This window comes from Mirounga angustirostris, unplaced genomic scaffold (assembly GCF_029215605.1).
Source record: "Mirounga angustirostris isolate CCGP_5_RB_7025 unplaced genomic scaffold, mMirAng1.0.hap1 SCAF_97, whole genome shotgun sequence".
NCBI lineage: Eukaryota > Metazoa > Chordata > Mammalia > Carnivora > Phocidae > Mirounga > Mirounga angustirostris.
Genome location: NW_026991805.1, coordinates 125,795 through 142,883, shown reverse-complemented (window position 1 = coordinate 142,883; position 17,089 = coordinate 125,795). Strand labels below are relative to the sequence as shown.

At 70.8% G+C, this 17,089-nt stretch overlaps 9 non-coding genes across 9 annotated transcripts; all 9 read right to left on the bottom strand.

Annotated features, from left to right (window-relative positions):
• Positions 1–952: 952 nt before the first annotated feature.
• On the bottom strand, positions 953–1,071 carry LOC135363285 (5S ribosomal RNA). Its single transcript, XR_010408932.1, has one exon. It is a non-coding gene; the product is annotated as a 5S ribosomal RNA (ribosomal RNA).
• Positions 1,072–2,881: 1,810 nt separating this feature from the next.
• Positions 2,882–3,000, bottom strand: LOC135363284 (5S ribosomal RNA). Its single transcript, XR_010408931.1, has one exon. It is a non-coding gene; the product is annotated as a 5S ribosomal RNA (ribosomal RNA).
• Positions 3,001–4,813: 1,813 nt separating this feature from the next.
• On the bottom strand, positions 4,814–4,932 carry LOC135363283 (5S ribosomal RNA). Its single transcript, XR_010408930.1, has one exon. It is a non-coding gene; the product is annotated as a 5S ribosomal RNA (ribosomal RNA).
• A 1,807-nt stretch (positions 4,933–6,739) lies between these two features.
• Positions 6,740–6,858, bottom strand: LOC135363282 (5S ribosomal RNA). Its single transcript, XR_010408929.1, has one exon. It is a non-coding gene; the product is annotated as a 5S ribosomal RNA (ribosomal RNA).
• Positions 6,859–8,672: 1,814 nt separating this feature from the next.
• LOC135363281 (5S ribosomal RNA) lies at positions 8,673–8,791 on the bottom strand. The gene has a single exon (XR_010408928.1). It is a non-coding gene; the product is annotated as a 5S ribosomal RNA (ribosomal RNA).
• Positions 8,792–10,600: 1,809 nt separating this feature from the next.
• Positions 10,601–10,719, bottom strand: LOC135363280 (5S ribosomal RNA). The gene has a single exon (XR_010408927.1). It is a non-coding gene; the product is annotated as a 5S ribosomal RNA (ribosomal RNA).
• A 1,815-nt stretch (positions 10,720–12,534) lies between these two features.
• LOC135363279 (5S ribosomal RNA) lies at positions 12,535–12,653 on the bottom strand. Its single transcript, XR_010408926.1, has one exon. It is a non-coding gene; the product is annotated as a 5S ribosomal RNA (ribosomal RNA).
• A 1,810-nt stretch (positions 12,654–14,463) lies between these two features.
• Positions 14,464–14,582, bottom strand: LOC135363278 (5S ribosomal RNA). The gene has a single exon (XR_010408925.1). It is a non-coding gene; the product is annotated as a 5S ribosomal RNA (ribosomal RNA).
• A 1,813-nt stretch (positions 14,583–16,395) lies between these two features.
• On the bottom strand, positions 16,396–16,514 carry LOC135363276 (5S ribosomal RNA). The gene has a single exon (XR_010408923.1). It is a non-coding gene; the product is annotated as a 5S ribosomal RNA (ribosomal RNA).
• Positions 16,515–17,089: the final 575 nt, after the last annotated feature.

Here is a 17,089-nt window from a genome sequence, read left to right as displayed (position 1 = left end):
GGGCTCTGGGCACCGAGGAGCCCCCCGGGGCCGAGGTCGCGCAGCCAAGGCCTCAGGAGACCCGCCCTGCTCCCGTTCCCGCCCAGGACCCACTCTGGGCCTGGGGGCGTGCGGGCGATTCCTCCTCTGCTCTCGTCCTTTATTTGGGGGGCCGCTTTGGGGCGTGGTGCAGGGCCGCCCCCTCCCGCCGTCTTGCCGAGCGAGCGAGCCTCGCTGTGCGCTTCGCTGTTGCGGGGACACTGAGCACGGAGTCGGGGGCCAACGGGTGGTCCCGGGTGCCAACGGGGGAGGCCCCGGGCGGTCGGCCATCTTGTGTCCTGCCCACACGGAGCGAGGACCCCCGGCCTGGGGGCAGAGGGACGGTGTTCCGCGGGAAGGAAGGGAATGCCCGCGCGCGCGGGAGCGCAGCCCAGGGCGGGTGGGGAGAAGGTGGAGGCGGGCCCAGGCCTAAGGTGGGGCCGGTTGCCCGGTGCGCTTGTGCACTCGGGGCGGCCCAAGGGAATGGCTAGGGGCTCCGGGGATGAGGCCCCGAGGCGCAGGACCTTGGGAGGGCACGCCTGCCGAGACGGGGTGCCGTCCCGCCCGCGCTCCCCCCGCCCCAAGCCCGCGGGCGGTCCTCGCCGCCCTCCCCCTTTCCCTCCCTGCGAAGCCGCCGCCTCCGCCCACCCAGCCCGCCCCCACCTCCCCCAGCCCGCCCCTCTGGATCGGGTGTGCGTGGGCGTGGTGGCTGTGAGGTGGAAGGGCTGGGGGCTGCCTGCCGGTGCAGCGGGCACAAGCTGCGAGACAGGGACCCTCGGTGCGGTGCGCGGCTGGCGAGGGGCCAGGGGGGCACCGGGCGTTTGCAGGAGGCCTTGTTGGGCAAGGGGCGGAGGGGGCGGGGCGGGGGGGGGGGACTGTGGCGGCGAAGGGAGAGGAAGGGAGGCCGAAGGGGAAAGAAAAGGCAAAGAAAAAAAGCCTACAGCACCCGGTATTCCCAGGCGGTCTCCCATCCAAGTACTAACCAGGCCCGACCCTGCTTAGCTTCCGAGATCAGACGAGATCGGGCGCGTTCAGGGTGGTATGGCCGTAGACGTGTGCCGCTGCCGCTGGCCGCCCTAAGAGCCTGCTCTGCGCCTCCGGGCCGCAGCCGTGCCCCTCCTCAGCCCCCAACCGCCCCACGCCTGCCCTGTGCCTTGCACCTGCCTGCCTGCCAAACCGCCCAGAGGACGTGGCGCCTCCAGCGCCCCGCAGTCGCGGAACACCGAGCGCTCTCACGGCCCGATACTCTCCAGACCCGGGGGCCGCCGCCTGGCTCCCGAGAGGGCCAAGGGGAGCGTCGGGGCGCGGGGGGCGTGGCCCGCGCGCTGTTCTCCGCGCCCCCCCACCCCCGGCGCCCCACCCGCCGCCCTTAGGGCAAGCCAGGCCCGCCACCAGGCCCTTCCGCCTCTCCACCCCGGCCTGGTTCCAAGCCAACCCGGAGCCACCGGCGCCCCCAGGGACCCTCCTCATCAGCCCAACCCCGTCGCCCTTCCTCCGCCACCCTTCCCCTGCCCACCCACCGACAAGAGGACCCGACTGAGGGACACCAGAAGCCGGCTGGCATAGACAGACGCACAGACCCACGGGGAAAGACAGAGACACGGACGGACGGAGATGTAGACAGAGAGGAAGAGAGAGACAGAGAGGGAGACACAGACAGAGTATCCAACACACGCCCCCGCTCTGGCCCCAAGACAGACAGACGCGGACCCTGACCTGGATGCGGACAGGGACGGAGACACAGGGGCACACCACAGAAACAGACACACACCCCCCACCCCACACCCCACACCCCACACACCCCACACACCCCCACACCCCCACACCCCCACCCACCCCCCCACCCATCCCCCCCCCACACACACACACAAACAGGAGGAGACTGTGTTGGCTAGGCAGCTAGCCCTCGGGAGGGTGGTCGTGCTTGGGTGGGCTCTGGGCACCGAGGAGCCCCTCGGGGCCGAGATGCGCAGCCAAGGCGTCACGAGACCCGCTCTGCTCCCGTTCCCGCCCTGGACCCACTCTGGTCCTCGGGGCATGTGGGCGATTCCTCCTCTGCTGTCGTCCTTTATATGGGGGGCTGCTTTGGGGCGAGGTGCAGGGCGTTCCCCTCTCCCCATCTTGCTGAGCGAGCGAGCCTCGGTCTTCGCTTCGCTGTTGCAGGGAGACTAAGCACGGATTCTGGTGCCAGCGGGTGGTCCCGGGCGCCAAGGGGGGAGGCCCCGGGCGACCGGCCATCTTGTGTCCTGCCCACCCGGAGCGGGGACCCCCGGCACGGGGGCAAAGGGACGGTGTTCCAAGGGAAGGAAGGGAATGCCCGCGGGTGGGAGCGCACCCCAGGGCTGCTGGGGACAAGGTGGAGGCGGGCCCAGGCCTAAGGTGGGGCCAGTTGCCCAGTGCGGTCGTGCGCTCCGGGCGGCCCGATGGAATGGCTAGGGGATGTGGGGATGAGGGCCCGAGGCGCAGGACCATGGGAGGACACGCCTGCCCAGAGCGGGTGCCGTCCGGCCCGCGCTGGCCCCGGCCCATCGGTGCCAGGGTCATCGTCGCCCTCCCGCGTTCCCTCCCTCCGAAGGCGTCGCCTTCGCCCACCCCGCCCGCCCCCATCGACCCCCAGCCCACCCCTCTGGATCCGGTGTGCGTGGGCGTGGTGGCTTGGAGGCCCAAGGGCTGGCTGGAAGACGCCTGCCCCTGCAGGGGGCACCTGCTGCGAGCCAGGGACTCGCGGTGCGGTGCGCGGCTGGCGAGGGGCCAGGGGGGCACGGGGCGTTTGGAGGAAGCCTAGTTGGGCAAGGGGGCGGGGTGCTGTGGCGGTAAAGGTATGGGAAGGGTGGCCCAAGGGGAAAGAAAAGGCAAAGAAAAAAGCCTACAGCACCCGGTATTCCCAGGCGGTCTCCCATCCAAGTACTAACCAGGCCCGACCCTGCTTAGCTTCCGAGATCAGACGAGATCGGGCGCGTTCAGGGTGGTATGGCCGTAGACGTGTGCGGCTGCCGCTGGCCGCCCTAAGAGCCTGCTCTGCGCCTCCCGGGCCCAGCCGTGCCCCTCCTCAGCCCTCACCCGAACCCCGCCTGCCCTGCGCCTTGCACCTGCCTGCCTGCCAGCCGCCCAGGGGACGTGGCCCCTCCGGTGCCCCGCAGTCGTGGAAGTCCGGGCGCTCTCCCTGCCGGGGACTCTCCAGTCCCGGGGGCCGCCGCCGCCCCACCGCCTCCTGGCTACCGGCATGGCAAAGGGAAGCGTCGGGGCGGGGCGCGGTGGGCGCGGCCCCTGAGGTGTTTTCCGCGCCCCCCACCCCCAGCGTCCCACCCGTCGCCCTAGGCCAAGCCAGGCCGGCCACCAGGCCTTTCTGCCTCTCCACCCCGCCTGGCTCCAAGCCAACCCGGAGCCACCGGCGCCCCCAGGGACCCTCCTCATCAGCCCAACCCCGTCGCCCTTCCTCCGCCACCCTTCCCCTGCCCACCCACCGACAAGAGGACCCGACTGAGGGACACCGGAAGCCGGCTGGCATAGACAGACGCACAGACCCACGGGGAAAGACAGAGACACGGACGGACGGACGGACGGAGATGTAGACAGAGAGGAAGAGAGGGACAGAGAGGGAGAACACAGACAGAGTATCCAACACACACCCCCGCTCTGGCCCCAAGACAGACAGACGCGGACCCTGACCTGGATGCGGACAGGGACGGAGACACAGGGGCACACCCCAGAAACAGACACACACACCACACACACACCACACACACCACACACACACCACACACACACACACACACACACACAGAGGAAGAGACTGTGTTGGCTAGGCAGCTAGCCCTCCTCGGGAGGGTGGTCGTGCTTGGGTGGGCTCTGGGCACCGAGGAGCCCCCCGGGGCCGAGGTCGCGCAGCCAAGGCCTCAGGAGACCCGCCCTGCTCCCGTTCCCGCCCAGGACCCACTCTGGGCCTGGGGGCGTGCGGGCGATTCCTCCTCTGCTCTCGTCCTTTATTTGGGGGGCCGCTTTGGGGCGTGGTGCAGGGCCGCCCCCTCCCGCCGTCTTGCCGAGCGAGCGAGCCTCGCTGTGCGCTTCGCTGTTGCGGGGACACTGAGCACGGAGTCGGGGGCCAACGGGTGGTCCCGGGTGCCAACGGGGGAGGCCCCGGGCGGTCGGCCATCTTGTGTCCTGCCCACACGGAGCGAGGACCCCCGGCCTGGGGGCAGAGGGACGGTGTTCCGCGGGAAGGAAGGGAATGCCCGCGCGCGCGGGAGCGCAGCCCAGGGCGGGTGGGGAGAAGGTGGAGGCGGGCCCAGGCCTAAGGTGGGGCCGGTTGCCCGGTGCGCTTGTGCACTCGGGGCGGCCCAAGGGAATGGCTAGGGGCTCCGGGGATGAGGCCCCGAGGCGCAGGACCTTGGGAGGGCACGCCTGCCGAGACGGGGTGCCGTCCCGCCCGCGCTCCCCCCGCCCCAAGCCCGCGGGCGGTCCTCGCCGCCCTCCCCCTTTCCCTCCCTGCGAAGCCGCCGCCTCCGCCCACCCAGCCCGCCCCCACCTCCCCCAGCCCGCCCCTCTGGATCGGGTGTGCGTGGGCGTGGTGGCTGTGAGGTGGAAGGGCTGGGGGCTGCCTGCCGGTGCAGCGGGCACAAGCTGCGAGACAGGGACCCTCGGTGCGGTGCGCGGCTGGCGAGGGGCCAGGGGGGCACCGGGCGTTTGCAGGAGGCCTTGTTGGGCAAGGGGCGGAGGGGGCGGGGCGGGGGGGGGGACTGTGGCGGCGAAGGGAGAGGAAGGGAGGCCGAAGGGGAAAGAAAAGGCAAAGAAAAAAAGCCTACAGCACCCGGTATTCCCAGGCGGTCTCCCATCCAAGTACTAACCAGGCCCGACCCTGCTTAGCTTCCGAGATCAGACGAGATCGGGCGCGTTCAGGGTGGTATGGCCGTAGACGTGTGCCGCTGCCGCTGGCCGCCCTAAGAGCCTGCTCTGCGCCTCCGGGCCGCAGCCGTGCCCCTCCTCAGCCCCCAACCGCCCCACGCCTGCCCTGTGCCTTGCACCTGCCTGCCTGCCAAACCGCCCAGAGGACGTGGCGCCTCCAGCGCCCCGCAGTCGCGGAACACCGAGCGCTCTCACGGCCCGATACTCTCCAGACCCGGGGGCCGCCGCCTGGCTCCCGAGAGGGCCAAGGGGAGCGTCGGGGCGCGGGGGGCGTGGCCCGCGCGCTGTTCTCCGCGCCCCCCCACCCCCGGCGCCCCACCCGCCGCCCTTAGGGCAAGCCAGGCCCGCCACCAGGCCCTTCCGCCTCTCCACCCCGGCCTGGTTCCAAGCCAACCCGGAGCCACCGGCGCCCCCAGGGACCCTCCTCATCAGCCCAACCCCGTCGCCCTTCCTCCGCCACCCTTCCCCTGCCCACCCACCGACAAGAGGACCCGACTGAGGGACACCAGAAGCCGGCTGGCATAGACAGACGCACAGACCCACGGGGAAAGACAGAGACACGGACGGACGGAGATGTAGACAGAGAGGAAGAGAGAGACAGAGAGGGAGACACAGACAGAGTATCCAACACACGCCCCCGCTCTGGCCCCAAGACAGACAGACGCGGACCCTGACCTGGATGCGGACAGGGACGGAGACACAGGGGCACACCACAGAAACAGACACACACCCCCCACCCCACACCCCACACCCCACACACCCCACACACCCCCACACCCCCACACCCCCACCCACCCCCCCACCCATCCCCCCCCCCCCACACACAAACAGGAGGAGACTGTGTTGGCTAGGCAGCTAGCCCTCGGGAGGGTGGTCGTGCTTGGGTGGGCTCTGGGCACCGAGGAGCCCCTCGGGGCCGAGATGCGCAGCCAAGGCGTCACGAGACCCGCTCTGCTCCCGTTCCCGCCCTGGACCCACTCTGGTCCTCGGGGCATGTGGGCGATTCCTCCTCTGCTGTCGTCCTTTATATGGGGGGCTGCTTTGGGGCGAGGTGCAGGGCGTCCCCCTCTCCCCATCTTGCTGAGCGAGCGAGCCTCGGTCTTCGCTTCGCTGTTGCAGGGAGACTAAGCACGGATTCTGGTGCCAGCGGGTGGTCCCGGGCGCCAAGGGGGGAGGCCCCGGGCGACCGGCCATCTTGTGTCCTGCCCACCCGGAGCGGGGACCCCCGGCACGGGGGCAAAGGGACGGTGTTCCAAGGGAAGGAAGGGAATGCCCGCGGGTGGGAGCGCACCCCAGGGCTGCTGGGGACAAGGTGGAGGCGGGCCCAGGCCTAAGGTGGGGCCAGTTGCCCAGTGCGGTCGTGCGCTCCGGGCGGCCCGATGGAATGGCTAGGGGATGTGGGGATGAGGGCCCGAGGCGCAGGACCATGGGAGGACACGCCTGCCCAGAGCGGGTGCCGTCCGGCCCGCGCTGGCCCCGGCCCATCGGTGCCAGGGTCATCGTCGCCCTCCCGCGTTCCCTCCCTCCGAAGGCGTCGCCTTCGCCCACCCCGCCCGCCCCCATCGACCCCCAGCCCACCCCTCTGGATCCGGTGTGCGTGGGCGTGGTGGCTTGGAGGCCCAAGGGCTGGCTGGAAGACGCCTGCCCCTGCAGGGGGCACCTGCTGCGAGCCAGGGACTCGCGGTGCGGTGCGCGGCTGGCGAGGGGCCAGGGGGGCACGGGGCGTTTGGAGGAAGCCTAGTTGGGCAAGGGGGCGGGGTGCTGTGGCGGTAAAGGTATGGGAAGGGTGGCCCAAGGGGAAAGAAAAGGCAAAGAAAAAAGCCTACAGCACCCGGTATTCCCAGGCGGTCTCCCATCCAAGTACTAACCAGGCCCGACCCTGCTTAGCTTCCGAGATCAGACGAGATCGGGCGCGTTCAGGGTGGTATGGCCGTAGACGTGTGCGGCTGCCGCTGGCCGCCCTAAGAGCCTGCTCTGCGCCTCCCGGGCCCAGCCGTGCCCCTCCTCAGCCCTCACCCGAACCCCGCCTGCCCTGCGCCTTGCACCTGCCTGCCTGCCAGCCGCCCAGGGGACGTGGCCCCTCCGGTGCCCCGCAGTCGTGGAAGTCCGGGCGCTCTCCCTGCCGGGGACTCTCCAGTCCCGGGGGCCGCCGCCGCCCCACCGCCTCCTGGCTACCGGCATGGCAAAGGGAAGCGTCGGGGCGGGGCGCGGTGGGCGCGGCCCCTGAGGTGTTTTCCGCGCCCCCCACCCCCAGCGTCCCACCCGTCGCCCTAGGCCAAGCCAGGCCGGCCACCAGGCCTTTCTGCCTCTCCACCCCGCCTGGCTCCAAGCCAACCCGGAGCCACCGGCGCCCCCAGGGACCCTCCTCATCAGCCCAACCCCGTCGCCCTTCCTCCGCCACCCTTCCCCTGCCCACCCACCGACAAGAGGACCCGACTGAGGGACACCGGAAGCCGGCTGGCATAGACAGACGCACAGACCCACGGGGAAAGACAGAGACACGGACGGACGGACGGACGGAGATGTAGACAGAGAGGAAGAGAGGGACAGAGAGGGAGAACACAGACAGAGTATCCAACACACACCCCCGCTCTGGCCCCAAGACAGACAGACGCGGACCCTGACCTGGATGCGGACAGGGACGGAGACACAGGGGCACACCCCAGAAACAGACACACACACCACACACACACCACACACACCACACACACACCACACACACACACACACACACACACAGAGGAAGAGACTGTGTTGGCTAGGCAGCTAGCCCTCCTCGGGAGGGTGGTCGTGCTTGGGTGGGCTCTGGGCACCGAGGAGCCCCCCGGGGCCGAGGTCGCGCAGCCAAGGCCTCAGGAGACCCGCCCTGCTCCCGTTCCCGCCCAGGACCCACTCTGGGCCTGGGGGCGTGCGGGCGATTCCTCCTCTGCTCTCGTCCTTTATTTGGGGGGCCGCTTTGGGGCGTGGTGCAGGGCCGCCCCCTCCCGCCGTCTTGCCGAGCGAGCGAGCCTCGCTGTGCGCTTCGCTGTTGCGGGGACACTGAGCACGGAGTCGGGGGCCAACGGGTGGTCCCGGGTGCCAACGGGGGAGGCCCCGGGCGGTCGGCCATCTTGTGTCCTGCCCACACGGAGCGAGGACCCCCGGCCTGGGGGCAGAGGGACGGTGTTCCGCGGGAAGGAAGGGAATGCCCGCGCGCGCGGGAGCGCAGCCCAGGGCGGGTGGGGAGAAGGTGGAGGCGGGCCCAGGCCTAAGGTGGGGCCGGTTGCCCGGTGCGCTTGTGCACTCGGGGCGGCCCAAGGGAATGGCTAGGGGCTCCGGGGATGAGGCCCCGAGGCGCAGGACCTTGGGAGGGCACGCCTGCCGAGACGGGGTGCCGTCCCGCCCGCGCTCCCCCCGCCCCAAGCCCGCGGGCGGTCCTCGCCGCCCTCCCCCTTTCCCTCCCTGCGAAGCCGCCGCCTCCGCCCACCCAGCCCGCCCCCACCTCCCCCAGCCCGCCCCTCTGGATCGGGTGTGCGTGGGCGTGGTGGCTGTGAGGTGGAAGGGCTGGGGGCTGCCTGCCGGTGCAGCGGGCACAAGCTGCGAGACAGGGACCCTCGGTGCGGTGCGCGGCTGGCGAGGGGCCAGGGGGGCACCGGGCGTTTGCAGGAGGCCTTGTTGGGCAAGGGGCGGAGGGGGCGGGGCGGGGGGGGGGGACTGTGGCGGCGAAGGGAGAGGAAGGGAGGCCGAAGGGGAAAGAAAAGGCAAAGAAAAAAAGCCTACAGCACCCGGTATTCCCAGGCGGTCTCCCATCCAAGTACTAACCAGGCCCGACCCTGCTTAGCTTCCGAGATCAGACGAGATCGGGCGCGTTCAGGGTGGTATGGCCGTAGACGTGTGCCGCTGCCGCTGGCCGCCCTAAGAGCCTGCTCTGCGCCTCCGGGCCGCAGCCGTGCCCCTCCTCAGCCCCCAACCGCCCCACGCCTGCCCTGTGCCTTGCACCTGCCTGCCTGCCAAACCGCCCAGAGGACGTGGCGCCTCCAGCGCCCCGCAGTCGCGGAACACCGAGCGCTCTCACGGCCCGATACTCTCCAGACCCGGGGGCCGCCGCCTGGCTCCCGAGAGGGCCAAGGGGAGCGTCGGGGCGCGGGGGGCGTGGCCCGCGCGCTGTTCTCCGCGCCCCCCCACCCCCGGCGCCCCACCCGCCGCCCTTAGGGCAAGCCAGGCCCGCCACCAGGCCCTTCCGCCTCTCCACCCCGGCCTGGTTCCAAGCCAACCCGGAGCCACCGGCGCCCCCAGGGACCCTCCTCATCAGCCCAACCCCGTCGCCCTTCCTCCGCCACCCTTCCCCTGCCCACCCACCGACAAGAGGACCCGACTGAGGGACACCAGAAGCCGGCTGGCATAGACAGACGCACAGACCCACGGGGAAAGACAGAGACACGGACGGACGGAGATGTAGACAGAGAGGAAGAGAGAGACAGAGAGGGAGACACAGACAGAGTATCCAACACACGCCCCCGCTCTGGCCCCAAGACAGACAGACGCGGACCCTGACCTGGATGCGGACAGGGACGGAGACACAGGGGCACACCACAGAAACAGACACACACCCCCCACCCCACACCCCACACCCCACACACCCCACACACCCCCACACCCCCACACCCCCACCCACCCCCCCACCCATCCCCCCCCCCCCACACACACAAACAGGAGGAGACTGTGTTGGCTAGGCAGCTAGCCCTCGGGAGGGTGGTCGTGCTTGGGTGGGCTCTGGGCACCGAGGAGCCCCTCGGGGCCGAGATGCGCAGCCAAGGCGTCACGAGACCCGCTCTGCTCCCGTTCCCGCCCTGGACCCACTCTGGTCCTCGGGGCATGTGGGCGATTCCTCCTCTGCTGTCGTCCTTTATATGGGGGGCTGCTTTGGGGCGAGGTGCAGGGCGTTCCCCTCTCCCCATCTTGCTGAGCGAGCGAGCCTCGGTCTTCGCTTCGCTGTTGCAGGGAGACTAAGCACGGATTCTGGTGCCAGCGGGTGGTCCCGGGCGCCAAGGGGGGAGGCCCCGGGCGACCGGCCATCTTGTGTCCTGCCCACCCGGAGCGGGGACCCCCGGCACGGGGGCAAAGGGACGGTGTTCCAAGGGAAGGAAGGGAATGCCCGCGGGTGGGAGCGCACCCCAGGGCTGCTGGGGACAAGGTGGAGGCGGGCCCAGGCCTAAGGTGGGGCCAGTTGCCCAGTGCGGTCGTGCGCTCCGGGCGGCCCGATGGAATGGCTAGGGGATGTGGGGATGAGGGCCCGAGGCGCAGGACCATGGGAGGACACGCCTGCCCAGAGCGGGTGCCGTCCGGCCCGCGCTGGCCCCGGCCCATCGGTGCCAGGGTCATCGTCGCCCTCCCGCGTTCCCTCCCTCCGAAGGCGTCGCCTTCGCCCACCCCGCCCGCCCCCATCGACCCCCAGCCCACCCCTCTGGATCCGGTGTGCGTGGGCGTGGTGGCTTGGAGGCCCAAGGGCTGGCTGGAAGACGCCTGCCCCTGCAGGGGGCACCTGCTGCGAGCCAGGGACTCGCGGTGCGGTGCGCGGCTGGCGAGGGGCCAGGGGGGCACGGGGCGTTTGGAGGAAGCCTAGTTGGGCAAGGGGGCGGGGTGCTGTGGCGGTAAAGGTATGGGAAGGGTGGCCCAAGGGGAAAGAAAAGGCAAAGAAAAAAGCCTACAGCACCCGGTATTCCCAGGCGGTCTCCCATCCAAGTACTAACCAGGCCCGACCCTGCTTAGCTTCCGAGATCAGACGAGATCGGGCGCGTTCAGGGTGGTATGGCCGTAGACGTGTGCGGCTGCCGCTGGCCGCCCTAAGAGCCTGCTCTGCGCCTCCCGGGCCCAGCCGTGCCCCTCCTCAGCCCTCACCCGAACCCCGCCTGCCCTGCGCCTTGCACCTGCCTGCCTGCCAGCCGCCCAGGGGACGTGGCCCCTCCGGTGCCCCGCAGTCGTGGAAGTCCGGGCGCTCTCCCTGCCGGGGACTCTCCAGTCCCGGGGGCCGCCGCCGCCCCACCGCCTCCTGGCTACCGGCATGGCAAAGGGAAGCGTCGGGGCGGGGCGCGGTGGGCGCGGCCCCTGAGGTGTTTTCCGCGCCCCCCACCCCCAGCGTCCCACCCGTCGCCCTAGGCCAAGCCAGGCCGGCCACCAGGCCTTTCTGCCTCTCCACCCCGCCTGGCTCCAAGCCAACCCGGAGCCACCGGCGCCCCCAGGGACCCTCCTCATCAGCCCAACCCCGTCGCCCTTCCTCCGCCACCCTTCCCCTGCCCACCCACCGACAAGAGGACCCGACTGAGGGACACCGGAAGCCGGCTGGCATAGACAGACGCACAGACCCACGGGGAAAGACAGAGACACGGACGGACGGACGGACGGAGATGTAGACAGAGAGGAAGAGAGGGACAGAGAGGGAGAACACAGACAGAGTATCCAACACACACCCCCGCTCTGGCCCCAAGACAGACAGACGCGGACCCTGACCTGGATGCGGACAGGGACGGAGACACAGGGGCACACCCCAGAAACAGACACACACACCACACACACACCACACACACCACACACACACCACACACACACACACACACACACACAGAGGAAGAGACTGTGTTGGCTAGGCAGCTAGCCCTCCTCGGGAGGGTGGTCGTGCTTGGGTGGGCTCTGGGCACCGAGGAGCCCCCCGGGGCCGAGGTCGCGCAGCCAAGGCCTCAGGAGACCCGCCCTGCTCCCGTTCCCGCCCAGGACCCACTCTGGGCCTGGGGGCGTGCGGGCGATTCCTCCTCTGCTCTCGTCCTTTATTTGGGGGGCCGCTTTGGGGCGTGGTGCAGGGCCGCCCCCTCCCGCCGTCTTGCCGAGCGAGCGAGCCTCGCTGTGCGCTTCGCTGTTGCGGGGACACTGAGCACGGAGTCGGGGGCCAACGGGTGGTCCCGGGTGCCAACGGGGGAGGCCCCGGGCGGTCGGCCATCTTGTGTCCTGCCCACACGGAGCGAGGACCCCCGGCCTGGGGGCAGAGGGACGGTGTTCCGCGGGAAGGAAGGGAATGCCCGCGCGCGCGGGAGCGCAGCCCAGGGCGGGTGGGGAGAAGGTGGAGGCGGGCCCAGGCCTAAGGTGGGGCCGGTTGCCCGGTGCGCTTGTGCACTCGGGGCGGCCCAAGGGAATGGCTAGGGGCTCCGGGGATGAGGCCCCGAGGCGCAGGACCTTGGGAGGGCACGCCTGCCGAGACGGGGTGCCGTCCCGCCCGCGCTCCCCCCGCCCCAAGCCCGCGGGCGGTCCTCGCCGCCCTCCCCCTTTCCCTCCCTGCGAAGCCGCCGACTCCGCCCACCCAGCCCGCCCCCACCTCCCCCAGCCCGCCCCTCTGGATCGGGTGTGCGTGGGCGTGGTGGCTGTGAGGTGGAAGGGCTGGGGGCTGCCTGCCGGTGCAGCGGGCACAAGCTGCGAGACAGGGACCCTCGGTGCGGTGCGCGGCTGGCGAGGGGCCAGGGGGGCACCGGGCGTTTGCAGGAGGCCTTGTTGGGCAAGGGGCGGAGGGGGCGGGGCGGGGGGGGGGGGACTGTGGCGGCGAAGGGAGAGGAAGGGAGGCCGAAGGGGAAAGAAAAGGCAAAGAAAAAAAGCCTACAGCACCCGGTATTCCCAGGCGGTCTCCCATCCAAGTACTAACCAGGCCCGACCCTGCTTAGCTTCCGAGATCAGACGAGATCGGGCGCGTTCAGGGTGGTATGGCCGTAGACGTGTGCGGCTGCCGCTGGCCGCCCTAAGAGCCTGCTCTGCGCCTCCGGGCCGCAGCCGTGCCCCTCCTCAGCCCCCAACCGCCCCACGCCTGCCCTGTGCCTTGCACCTGCCTGCCTGCCAAACCGCCCAGAGGACGTGGCGCCTCCAGCGCCCCGCAGTCGCGGAACACCGAGCGCTCTCACGGCCCGATACTCTCCAGACCCGGGGGCCGCCGCCTGGCTCCCGAGAGGGCCAAGGGGAGCGTCGGGGCGCGGGGGGCGTGGCCCGCGCGCTGTTCTCCGCGCCCCCCCACCCCCGGCGCCCCACCCGCCGCCCTTAGGGCAAGCCAGGCCCGCCACCAGGCCCTTCCGCCTCTCCACCCCGGCCTGGTTCCAAGCCAACCCGGAGCCACCGGCGCCCCCAGGGACCCTCCTCATCAGCCCAACCCCGTCGCCCTTCCTCCGCCACCCTTCCCCTGCCCACCCACCGACAAGAGGACCCGACTGAGGGACACCAGAAGCCGGCTGGCATAGACAGACGCACAGACCCACGGGGAAAGACAGAGACACGGACGGACGGAGATGTAGACAGAGAGGAAGAGAGAGACAGAGAGGGAGACACAGACAGAGTATCCAACACACGCCCCCGCTCTGGCCCCAAGACAGACAGACGCGGACCCTGACCTGGATGCGGACAGGGACGGAGACACAGGGGCACACCACAGAAACAGACACACACCCCCCACCCCACACCCCACACCCCACACACCCCACACACCCCCACACCCCCACACCCCCACCCACCCCCCCACCCATCCCCCCCACACACACACACACAAACAGGAGGAGACTGTGTTGGCTAGGCAGCTAGCCCTCGGGAGGGTGGTCGTGCTTGGGTGGGCTCTGGGCACCGAGGAGCCCCTCGGGGCCGAGATGCGCAGCCAAGGCGTCACGAGACCCGCTCTGCTCCCGTTCCCGCCCTGGACCCACTCTGGTCCTCGGGGCATGTGGGCGATTCCTCCTCTGCTGTCGTCCTTTATATGGGGGGCTGCTTTGGGGCGAGGTGCAGGGCGCCCCCCTCTCCCCATCTTGCTGAGCGAGCGAGCCGCGGTCTTCGCTTCGCTGTTGCAGGGAGACTAAGCACGGATTCTGGTGCCAGCGGGTGGTCCCGGGCGCCAAGGGGGGAGGCCCCGGGCGACCGGCCATCTTGTGTCCTGCCCACCCGGAGCGGGGACCCCCGGCACGGGGGCAAAGGGACGGTGTTCCAAGGGAAGGAAGGGAATGCCCGCGGGTGGGAGCGCACCCCAGGGCTGCTGGGGACAAGGTGGAGGCGGGCCCAGGCCTAAGGTGGGGCCAGTTGCCCAGTGCGGTCGTGCGCTCCGGGCGGCCCGATGGAATGGCTAGGGGATCTGGGGATGAGGGCCCGAGGCGCAGGACCATGGGAGGACACGCCTGCCCAGAGCGGGTGCCGTCCGGCCCGCGCTGGCCCCGGCCCATCGGTGCCAGGGTCATCGTCGCCCTCCCGCGTTCCCTCCCTCCGAAGGCGTCGCCTTCGCCCACCCCGCCCGCCCCCATCGACCCCCAGCCCACCCCTCTGGATCCGGTGTGCGTGGGCGTGGTGGCTTGGAGGCCCAAGGGCTGGCTGGAAGACGCCTGCCCCTGCAGGGGGCACCTGCTGCGAGCCAGGGACTCGCGGTGCGGTGCGCGGCTGGCGAGGGGCCAGGGGGGCACGGGGCGTTTGGAGGAAGCCTAGTTGGGCAAGGGGGCGGGGTGCTGTGGCGGTAAAGGTATGGGAAGGGTGGCCCAAGGGGAAAGAAAAGGCAAAGAAAAAAGCCTACAGCACCCGGTATTCCCAGGCGGTCTCCCATCCAAGTACTAACCAGGCCCGACCCTGCTTAGCTTCCGAGATCAGACGAGATCGGGCGCGTTCAGGGTGGTATGGCCGTAGACGTGTGCGGCTGCCGCTGGCCGCCCTAAGAGCCTGCTCTGCGCCTCCCGGGCCCAGCCGTGCCCCTCCTCAGCCCTCACCCGAACCCCGCCTGCCCTGCGCCTTGCACCTGCCTGCCTGCCAGCCGCCCAGGGGACGTGGCCCCTCCGGTGCCCCGCAGTCGTGGAAGTCCGGGCGCTCTCCCTGCCGGGGACTCTCCAGTCCCGGGGGCCGCCGCCGCCCCACCGCCTCCTGGCTACCGGCATGGCAAAGGGAAGCGTCGGGGCGGGGCGCGGTGGGCGCGGCCCCTGAGGTGTTTTCCGCGCCCCCCACCCCCAGCGTCCCACCCGTCGCCCTAGGCCAAGCCAGGCCGGCCACCAGGCCTTTCTGCCTCTCCACCCCGCCTGGCTCCAAGCCAACCCGGAGCCACCGGCGCCCCCAGGGACCCTCCTCATCAGCCCAACCCCGTCGCCCTTCCTCCGCCACCCTTCCCCTGCCCACCCACCGACAAGAGGACCCGACTGAGGGACACCGGAAGCCGGCTGGCATAGACAGACGCACAGACCCACGGGGAAAGACAGAGACACGGACGGACGGACGGACGGAGATGTAGACAGAGAGGAAGAGAGGGACAGAGAGGGAGAACACAGACAGAGTATCCAACACACACCCCCGCTCTGGCCCCAAGACAGACAGACGCGGACCCTGACCTGGATGCGGACAGGGACGGAGACACAGGGGCACACCCCAGAAACAGACACACACACCACACACACACCACACACACCACACACACACCACACACACACACACACACACACACAGAGGAAGAGACTGTGTTGGCTAGGCAGCTAGCCCTCCTCGGGAGGGTGGTCGTGCTTGGGTGGGCTCTGGGCACCGAGGAGCCCCCCGGGGCCGAGGTCGCGCAGCCAAGGCCTCAGGAGACCCGCCCTGCTCCCGTTCCCGCCCAGGACCCACTCTGGGCCTGGGGGCGTGCGGGCGATTCCTCCTCTGCTCTCGTCCTTTATTTGGGGGGCCGCTTTGGGGCGTGGTGCAGGGCCGCCCCCTCCCGCCGTCTTGCCGAGCGAGCGAGCCTCGCTGTGCGCTTCGCTGTTGCGGGGACACTGAGCACGGAGTCGGGGGCCAACGGGTGGTCCCGGGTGCCAACGGGGGAGGCCCCGGGCGGTCGGCCATCTTGTGTCCTGCCCACACGGAGCGAGGACCCCCGGCCTGGGGGCAGAGGGACGGTGTTCCGCGGGAAGGAAGGGAATGCCCGCGCGCGCGGGAGCGCAGCCCAGGGCGGGTGGGGAGAAGGTGGAGGCGGGCCCAGGCCTAAGGTGGGGCCGGTTGCCCGGTGCGCTTGTGCACTCGGGGCGGCCCAAGGGAATGGCTAGGGGCTCCGGGGATGAGGCCCCGAGGCGCAGGACCTTGGGAGGGCACGCCTGCCGAGACGGGGTGCCGTCCCGCCCGCGCTCCCCCCGCCCCAAGCCCGCGGGCGGTCCTCGCCGCCCTCCCCCTTTCCCTCCCTGCGAAGCCGCCGACTCCGCCCACCCAGCCCGCCCCCACCTCCCCCAGCCCGCCCCTCTGGATCGGGTGTGCGTGGGCGTGGTGGCTGTGAGGTGGAAGGGCTGGGGGCTGCCTGCCGGTGCAGCGGGCACAAGCTGCGAGACAGGGACCCTCGGTGCGGTGCGCGGCTGGCGAGGGGCCAGGGGGGCACCGGGCGTTTGCAGGAGGCCTTGTTGGGCAAGGGGCGGAGGGGGCGGGGCGGGGGGGGGGACTGTGGCGGCGAAGGGAGAGGAAGGGAGGCCGAAGGGGAAAGAAAAGGCAAAGAAAAAAAGCCTACAGCACCCGGTATTCCCAGGCGGTCTCCCATCCAAGTACTAACCAGGCCCGACCCTGCTTAGCTTCCGAGATCAGACGAGATCGGGCGCGTTCAGGGTGGTATGGCCGTAGACGTGTGCCGCTGCCGCTGGCCGCCCTAAGAGCCTGCTCTGCGCCTCCGGGCCGCAGCCGTGCCCCTCCTCAGCCCCCAACCGCCCCACGCCTGCCCTGTGCCTTGCACCTGCCTGCCTGCCAAACCGCCCAGAGGACGTGGCGCCTCCAGCGCCCCGCAGTTGCGGAACACCGAGCGCTCTCACGGCCCGATACTCTCCAGACCCGGGGGCCGCCGCCTGGCTCCCGAGAGGGCCAAGGGGAGCGTCGGGGCGCGGGGGGCGTGGCCCGCGCGCTGTTCTCCGCGCCCCCCCACCCCCGGCGCCCCACCCGCCGCCCTTAGGGCAAGCCAGGCCCGCCACCAGGCCCTTCCGCCTCTCCACCCCGGCCTGGTTCCAAGCCAACCCGGAGCCACCGGCGCCCCCAGGGACCCTCCTCATCAGCCCAACCCCGTCGCCCTTCCTCCGCCACCCTTCCCCTGCCCACCCACCGACAAGAGGACCCGACTGAGGGACACCAGAAGCCGGCTGGCATAGACAGACGCACAGACCCACGGGGAAAGACAGAGACACGGACGGACGGAGATGTAGACAGAGAG